Source organism: Rhincodon typus, unplaced genomic scaffold, assembly GCF_021869965.1.
Source record: "Rhincodon typus isolate 14 unplaced genomic scaffold, sRhiTyp1.1 hic_rhity00000051, whole genome shotgun sequence".
Classification (NCBI taxonomy): Eukaryota; Metazoa; Chordata; class Chondrichthyes; order Orectolobiformes; family Rhincodontidae; genus Rhincodon; species Rhincodon typus.
The window spans coordinates 473,120-481,444 of NW_025965689.1; the positions used below are offsets into that span (position 1 = coordinate 473,120).

An 8,325-nucleotide genomic window follows, 5' to 3' on the forward strand; every position below is an offset into this window, starting at 1 on the left:
CAATGAGCATTGTCCAATTCAAAACTTAAGGTAGACAAAGCAGCAAAGTGTGGAGGTAGGTTAGAGAATTGGACATCTTTCAGGAAGACGCAGATGATGCTTAAAAACAGAAAAAAATGATCACAAAAGTAAGATGTTAAGAAACATAAAAATATACAGAAAGAGCTTCTATGGATATATAAAATGAAAGAGAGCAGCAACGTGTAGGAAATGCTCCAGTGACTACAGAATTTTGGATGATTATCAATGCATCTAATGTTTCCAGGGTAACTTCATTCACTACTCTGGAATATGGATGATCAGGTTCCAGTGGTATGTCAATCATTAACCCTGTTACTTACCCCAGCACTTATTCCTTCCTAATACTGATCCCATTCACATTGGCCCTCTCACTCAACCCTAATATTTGTTCTCCAACATTTATGGGCACTTACTGGAGCCCTCTTTTGTGAAGACAGCAGCAAAATATTTGTTCAAATCTTCTGCCATTTCTTTGTTCCCCAGTATCACTGCACTTGCCCTACATCTACCTTTATAAACTCGTTGTTCTCACATATTTATAGACATTTTTACAGCTAATTTCTATGCTCACCGCAATTTTCCTCTCCAACACTTTTTTCCACTCGAGATTTATTTTCCTCTTTTTGCTGATTTCTAAAATGTTCCCAATCCTTAGGTTTGCTGTTTTCTTTGCTCTGGCAATTTTACATCTCTGCTATTTGGTTCTCCCTAATCTCTTTTTTTAACCCATTGCTGAGCCACTTTTCCCCCTTTTCCATTTGTCAGACAGAAATGAATAATTGTTGTAATTCATGGGTACTATCTTTAAGCATGAATCACATCCTATCCACCATCAACCACTTTAGTATGACTCCACAATCCATCCTTGTCAATTTGTGCCTCTCGTGCTCATAGTTCCCTTCATTTACATCCAGGATCCTAGCTTCTAGTTCAACGACTTGGCTCTTCACCTCAATGAAGAATGATGTCATATTATGGTCACTCTTCCCCAAGTGACCTGCACATAACAAGATTGCTAATGCATTGTTTCTCATTGCAATATATCCCATATAGAATATCCTGTTGTCAAGTTGGTTCTTCAAGGTATTGGTCTGGGCAACTAGGGATGGACAATAAATGCTGGTCATCCAGCAAAGCCTGCATTTCACAAATGAATACAAAACAAACAGAACACATATACACACATACACATGGAAATACTCCACCACTTTGTCTTATCCAAGCTAGATGTAAATTAAACCCATGATTACATTGCACCATTCTTGTTTAAATCTCTGATGCCTTGCTTGATGCCTGAAGACACTTATAGGCAAGCTAATGGAATGTGAGACATTACTGCAAAAAGATTTGGGTCCAGCAGTAGTGAAGTCTGGTTTCAAACGTATCAGACTTTAGTTATGTCGCACCTGCAGTCCTGTGTGCAGTTTGGGTCTCCTTATCTCAGGAGATGTTATTTCCATGTAGATTCACGAGACTTGTCCTTGGGATGGTGGCAACATCCTGTGAAGAGATAGTGGACAAACCGGGCTGGTATTATCTAGGGATTCAATGAATGAGCAATGATATTATTGAAAATATTGTCGCACAATGCTTAAAAGGGAAGAGACAGGTTTAACAGTCGCTGGTTGGGGGAGACTAGAACCAGGCAAGGTTTTAAAATAATTGGGACTTAGGTCCAAGATGAGGATTTATGTTATTTTGCTCAGCTTTAGAATTCAGTACCTACAGGGAACTACAGTCACTCCATCTCGGTGTACGTTTAAGGGAGAGACTGATAAATTTCTGATTGCCAATTGTTAACTGGGATATGGGGATGGAGTGCGTAAAACACATTGAAGTGTTTGATTAGGCATGATCATATTCAATGGGACAGCAGGTTCAAGTGGCTGAAAGGCCCACTCCAGTTCCCAAGTCCCTCTGTTGCAAAATGAACACTTCCTGTTTCTTTTCTCTCTCAGGAATATACTCAAGTACTTCACTTCCCTAATTATGAATCTCTGTTCAGAAGTGTGCAATTTATAGACTTGCTGGCACAAAGACTTGTTCTCTGACTTAACGCAATGGCCCCGAAAATACAGTGTAAGAGATTAGACCCCAGCTGTGCTTTGTCTCAGGGAGGACTGAAGATCAGCAACAGCTGAGTCAAGCCACATCAAAGCAAGTATGTCAGTAAAGTTTTCTGACAAATACGTGCATATAAATGATAGCTTCAACACTGGCTCAGACAAGCAGCGTTAGCAACTTTTTCATTTCTTGTAAACTCCGAGTGTGTTGGATACTAAATAAAAACCACAAGAACTGAGGATGCTATAAATCAGAAATAAAACCAGAAATTGCAGGAAAACTCAGCAGCATCGGTGACGAGAAATCAGAGTTAATGTTTGGGGTCCTGTGACCCTTTCTGAAAACTGATGGTCGCTAGGAAATTCTTGTTTTTTGATGTAGAAGGTAGGTTGGGAGTAAGGAGGAAACAATAGGTGGGGACAGAATGCAAAGAGAGAGAAGAACAGTTAGACAGACAAAGGAGTGGACAATGATCTGGTTCGGAAGGTGAATAGTTGTTAACTGAGACTGTTAGTGGCATTGGAACTTAACCCCTCTGTTGAGAAAAAATGCACTAATTAGGTAACAACAGAATACAACAACTCTCTTGAAATACTAGTCAAGTAATGTACTGAAATGCTACACCATCTGACGTTGCTACCAATGAATTTGTGTCTGAATTCAGATATATAATAAATCATTTAATGGGTTACTTACTGTTTTGATGGAACGGGAGAATCCAGCTTATGGTTTCGCATAACAACCCGTGTCAAGAAACAATCCTGAAGCTAACAGCCTCTTCAAGTGCCTCGCTCTACAGAGTATGTGAAACACACTGACAAACTCTGCAAAAACCTTCTTTATTTCGACACTTCCCTTTTCTGATTTTTTAAAGAACCTTTGAAAGACTCACACTGCAGCTCATGGAATTTTTTTTTCCCACAAGATGCATGAAAGCAGTGTTGCAATTGCCTGCTTCAATGGAAATAAGAGAATACATGCACTGAAATAAAACCATATTGGTATATCAGGTAGGTGGGATTCAGTGTTTCTTGGAATTCACATCTCAGTCCGCAGTGTACAACAGGCAGAACAGTGTCTTGATTTTTTTTTCTCCCACAAGTGTGAGGACAACATGTTACATTCCACACATGTCACCCCTGACACTGGTCAGGTCTCACTGGAGACAAAATTCGAATTATACTTTTGTACACATGACAATAAAGCTAAAGTACAGGAGTACAGTGAAATGTGTACAATGTCACCCCAAACAGCACCATCTTAGGTACAAAGTATCTAAGTATGAATCATAGGTACTAAAAAAGGTACAAAAATAGAGAAATGAAGAGAAAAGCTAAAAGTTCTACACTACAGTTCTTCGTCGTATAATTTAGGAAAATCTTGATATTTATGGAATACCCATGATTAAATGATAGCCTTGTCGTGATTGTCTCTTGCCTTCAGCTGTTAGGAGGAAAGAAAAGATTAAAATGCACTGACACAGGCTCCAAGCTTTGAGCTTGTGTTTACTGTGGAGAGATAAAGACATGAGCTTTGTTTGACAGTGAGAATCAGCACACATGTAGTACTATCATATCATTTCATGGAAATATTCCTTAGGGCCCCAGCCACTTTTGTGAAAGTCAACACGCTCAATAGGGGAGTTATTTCTTTCAATCCTGCATCTTGGATCATGTTTCTTTTTTCTCTCTCTCATTCAATCAATAATCTGTGTCAAGTACCTGCAAGCAGATGATATTTAAGGTCTGGATAGCTTTTGACAGCAAAAACAGAAGGGCAGTTTGGCAGGAAAAATGGGAAAGGGGATTATTATCTGAATGGCTATGAACTGAGAGAGGGGAATGTCAAACCAGACTTGGGTGTCCCTTGTAAGCAAGTTACTGAAAGTGTGCATTGCAGATGCAGGTGGGGGTGGTTGGGAGTCTGATGGTGACAATGTTCAGGGAGCCTTACTTTCAGTTTAAAAGAGTCGAGCTATCTTGAATTTCAGTTTATAGAAACAGAGGAAACTTTCTCTAACCCTGTGCTGTATTTGTCCTGTGAGTATTTGATAGGCCAGTGGAGAAGGAGTTTATTTTCCATTTGCTTTTATATTAAAAGAATAGAGAAGTCTTTATTCTGTATCTGACACCGTGCTATACCTGTCCTTAGAATACTTGATGCAGTGAGTTTTAAGAGATAGCTTTACTTTGTGTCTATTCCCTTGCCATGTTAAACTAGTTGCTTAATATTACCCACTCACCTACGCCTGTGGAATATAGTGATTGTGTATGAGATGGAGTTGTAATAAATGCTTGTTGGATCCTTCAACATCACCCTTCTCCCAGTTTGTTATTTAAGGCGTGATAAACACCATCAGGTGAACACCCTGTTGGAGGAAATCTCACTCCTCTGGGGAGGGAGGTTAATTTCAACAACCAAGAGTGACTTGGCAGCAGCGCTACTGATCAAGCTGGTTGGGTCCTGAAGGACACAGCTGCTAGAATGGGTCTGCAGCAGGTAATGAGGGAGGAAGCAGCAAGAGACGAAGTCCCACCTTCACATTGAGAATAACCTCCATCGTGTTGTGTGGCACTGTCACCGTGCTAAATGGAACAGACTTCGCACAGATCTAGCAACTCAAGACTAGGCATCCATGAGGCACTGTAGGCCATCAACAGCAGCAGAACTGTACTCCAGCACAATCTGCAACCTCATGGCCCAGCATATTCCCCACTCAAACATTACCATCAAGCCAGGGGGTCAACCCTGGTTCAATGGAGTGTGCAGGAGTGCATGCCAGGAGCAGCACCAGGCATACCTGAAGATGAGGTATCAACCTGGTGAAGCCATCAAACAGAACTACTTGCACGCCAAACAGCGAAAGCAGCAAGTGATAGACAGAGCTAAGCGATCCCACAACCACAACCAACAGATCAGATCTAAGCTCTGACGTGAATATAGTGGACAATTAGACAACTCACTGGAGGAGGCGGCTCCACAAATATCCCCATCCTCAATGATGGAAGAGCCCAGCACATCAGTGCAAAAGATAAGGCTGAAGCATTCGCAGCAATCTTCAGCCAGAAGTGTCCAGTGGATGATCCATCTCGGCCTCCTCCAGTGGTCCCCAGCATTACAGATACCAGTCTTCAGCCAATTCGATTCACTCCACGTGATATCAAGAAATGGTTGGAGACACTGGATACTGTAAAGGCTAGGGGCCCTGACAACATTTCAGCAATAGTACTGAACACTTGTGCTCCAGAACTTGCCGCTCCCCTCCCCAAGCTGTTCCAGTACAATTACAACACTGGTATCTACCCAACAATGTGGAAAATTGCCCAAGTTATGTCCTGTACACAAAAAGCAGGACAAATCCAACCTGGCCAATTACAACCCCATCAGTCTCCTCTCGATCATCAGTAAATTGATGTCATCAACAGTGCTTTCAAGCAGCACCTGCTCAGAAATAACCTGCTCAGTGACGCCCAATTTGGGTTCCGCCTGGACCACTCAGCTCCTGACTTCATTACAGCCTTGGTTCAAACATGGACAATAGAGCTGAATTCCAGAGGTGAGGTAAGAGTGACAGCCCTTGACATCAAGGCTGCATTCGACCAAGTGTGGCATCAAGGAGCCCTTGCAAAACTGGAAACAATGGTTATCAGGCAGCAAACTCTCCAGTGGTTGGAGCCATACTGGACACATAGGAAGATGGTCTTGGCTGTTGGCGGTCAATCATCTCAGCTCCAGGCCTTCTGTGCAGGGGTTCCTCGGGGTAGTGTCCCAGGCCCAACCATCTTCAGCTGCTTCATCAATGACCTTCCCTCCATCATCAGGTAAGAAGTCGGCATGTTCACCGATGACTGCACAATGTTCAGCACCACTCATGACTCCTCAGATACTGAAACAGTCCAGATCTTGCACAAAATCAAGGCTTGGGATGACAAATGGCAAATGGCAAATGATATTCACACCACACAAATGCCAGGCTATGATCAACACCAATGAGAAACAATCTAACCACCATCCCATGACATTCAATGGTGTTACATCACTGAATTCCCCCACTATCAACATCCTGGGGGGGTTACCATTGACCAGAAACTCAACTGGATCACCACATTAACACAGTGGTGACAAGAGCAGGGCAGAAGCTAGGAATACAGCGGCGAGTAACTCACCTCCTGACTCCTCAATGCCTGTCCGCCATCTACAAGGCACAAGTCAGGAGTGTAGCTGAATACTCCCCACTTGCCGAGATGAGTACAGCCCCAACAACACTCAAGAACCTTGACACCATCCAGGACAAAGCAGCCCATTTGATTGGCACTACATCCACAAGCATCCACTCCCTCCTCCACCACCGATGCTCAGTAGCAGCAGTATGTACTATCTACAAGATGTTCTGCAGTAATTCACCAAAGATCCTCAGACAGCACCTTCCATGACCACTTCCATCTAGAAGGACAAGGACATCAGACATATGGGAACAGAACCAACTCCAAGTTCCCCTCCAAGTCACTCACCATCCTGACTTGGAAATATATCACTATTCCTTCACTGTTGCTGGGTCAAAATCCTGGAATTCCCTCCCTAACAGCATTGTGGGTCAACCCACAGCAGGAGAATTGCAGCAGTTCAAGAAAGCAGCTCCCCACCACCTTCTCAAGGGCGACGAGGGATGGGTACGAAATGCTGGCCAGCCAGTGATGCCCACATCCCACACATGAATAGAAAAAAAAACTCGGCCAGTCTGCCTCAGTGGTTCAGTGTGCAACTGCCTCCAGCTCCAGCACAGGCTGCTGACTCTCTCTGAGAAAGGGAGATTTGACACTTTCTGGTGCAGGTGAGCTTTTACCATTTCTTGTCAGACATTGTAGCAGGCAGTATGTGACTAGGAGATTGGCACCAAATTGTGTGTGTCCCTTACTGTAGCACATCTTGAAGATGCACACTGCTGCTGCTGCTGCTGAGCATTGGTGGTGGAGGGAGTGGATGTTTGTGGATTTGATGCCAATCAAGTGGGCTGCTTTGTCCTGGATAGTGTCGAGCTTCTTGAGTGTGGTTGGAGTTGCGCTCAAACAGGCAAGTGGGAAGTATTCCATCACACTCCTGACTTGTGCCTTGTAGCTGGTGGGCAGACTTTGGGGAGTGAGGAGGTGATTTACTTGCCACAGGATTCCTAGCTGCTGACCTGCTTTTTACCCAATAAATGATAGCCATAAGACCATAAGACATAGGAGCAGAAGTAGGCCATTCAGCGCACTCTGTCTGCTATGTCACTCAATGAGATCATGGTTGATCTGATAATCATTGACTCCACTTTCGTGCATTTTCCCCATAACCATTGACTCCTTTGATGATTAAAAATCTGTCTACCTGATCCTTGAATATACTTAATGAACCAGTCTTGATGGTTCTCTGTGGCAAAGAATTTCACAGATTCACTACACTCAGAGGAAAAAATTCCTCATCTCTGTATTAAATGGGCCACTTCTTGTTCTGAGATAATGCCCTTTGTAGTTAGACTATCCCACAGTGGGTAACAACCTTTCAGCATCTACCTTGTCATTCCCCCGCTAAGAATCTCTTCTCTTGGGAGAGATCGCTCCACGCTTGTTATCAGTATACTGGACTGCATCCAATGCCAGAATATCTTTCCTTAAAGAAGGGACCCAAGACTGCCTCCAATTCCAGCATATCTTTCCTTAAATAAGGGACCCAACCCCCTCACAGTATGCCAACTGTGATCTTACTTGCATACTTTTAGCAAACTCTCCATCAGAATCATTAGCAACAGAAAGAATTCAGGTCAGGCTTTCTCTTCTGAACTTGTCAAACTCAATATGGAGTCTGGGGCGTGGCAACTGATTGAATCGCTACAGTGTGGAAAGAGGCCATTCAGCCCATCAAGACACATGGACCATCCAAAGAGCATCCCACCCAATCTCAGACCCCCACTCTATCTCCAGAACCCCAAATTTAGCCTGGCGAACCCACCTAGTCTGCACATACTTGGATACTATAGACAATTTACCACAGCCAAGCCCTGCCCATCTTTGGACTGTGGGAGGAAACCGGAGCACACAGACATGGGGAGAATGTGCAAACTCGCCTCCAAAAATGACCAAAGGCTGAAATCAAACCCGGGTCCCTGGCACTGTGAGGCAGCAGTGCTAAACACTGTGTGAGGAATAATTGGATATCGATAGGTTACGATGGTGATATGTATGCATGATCAAATTAGTTCATGAG

At 43.4% G+C, this 8,325-nt stretch overlaps 3 protein-coding genes, 1 long non-coding RNA gene and 1 pseudogene across 8 annotated transcripts in view; 3 read left to right on the forward strand and 2 right to left on the reverse strand.

Moving 5' to 3' along the window:
* On the reverse strand, positions 1–2,922 carry LOC125488162. Its single transcript, XR_007266235.1, has 3 exons — positions 2,782–2,922; positions 1,428–1,521; positions 1–99 (listed from the first exon to the last, which is right to left on the reverse strand). It is a non-coding gene; the product is annotated as an uncharacterized LOC125488162 (long non-coding RNA).
* The window catches only part of LOC109929682 (histone H2B 7-like), an 823,479-nt gene that overhangs the window by 397,347 nt on the left and 417,807 nt on the right, over positions 1–8,325 (forward strand). The gene's annotated exons all lie outside the window — the stretch shown is intronic.
* Positions 1–8,325, forward strand: part of LOC125488138 (histone H2B 7-like) — an 844,706-nt gene that overhangs the window by 397,335 nt on the left and 439,046 nt on the right. The gene's annotated exons all lie outside the window — the stretch shown is intronic.
* LOC109926824 overlaps positions 1–8,325 on the forward strand; it is a 162,587-nt pseudogene that overhangs the window by 130,611 nt on the left and 23,651 nt on the right.
* The window catches only part of LOC125488142 (zinc finger protein 239-like), a 341,309-nt gene that overhangs the window by 106,248 nt on the left and 226,736 nt on the right, over positions 1–8,325 (reverse strand). The window lies entirely within an intron of this gene.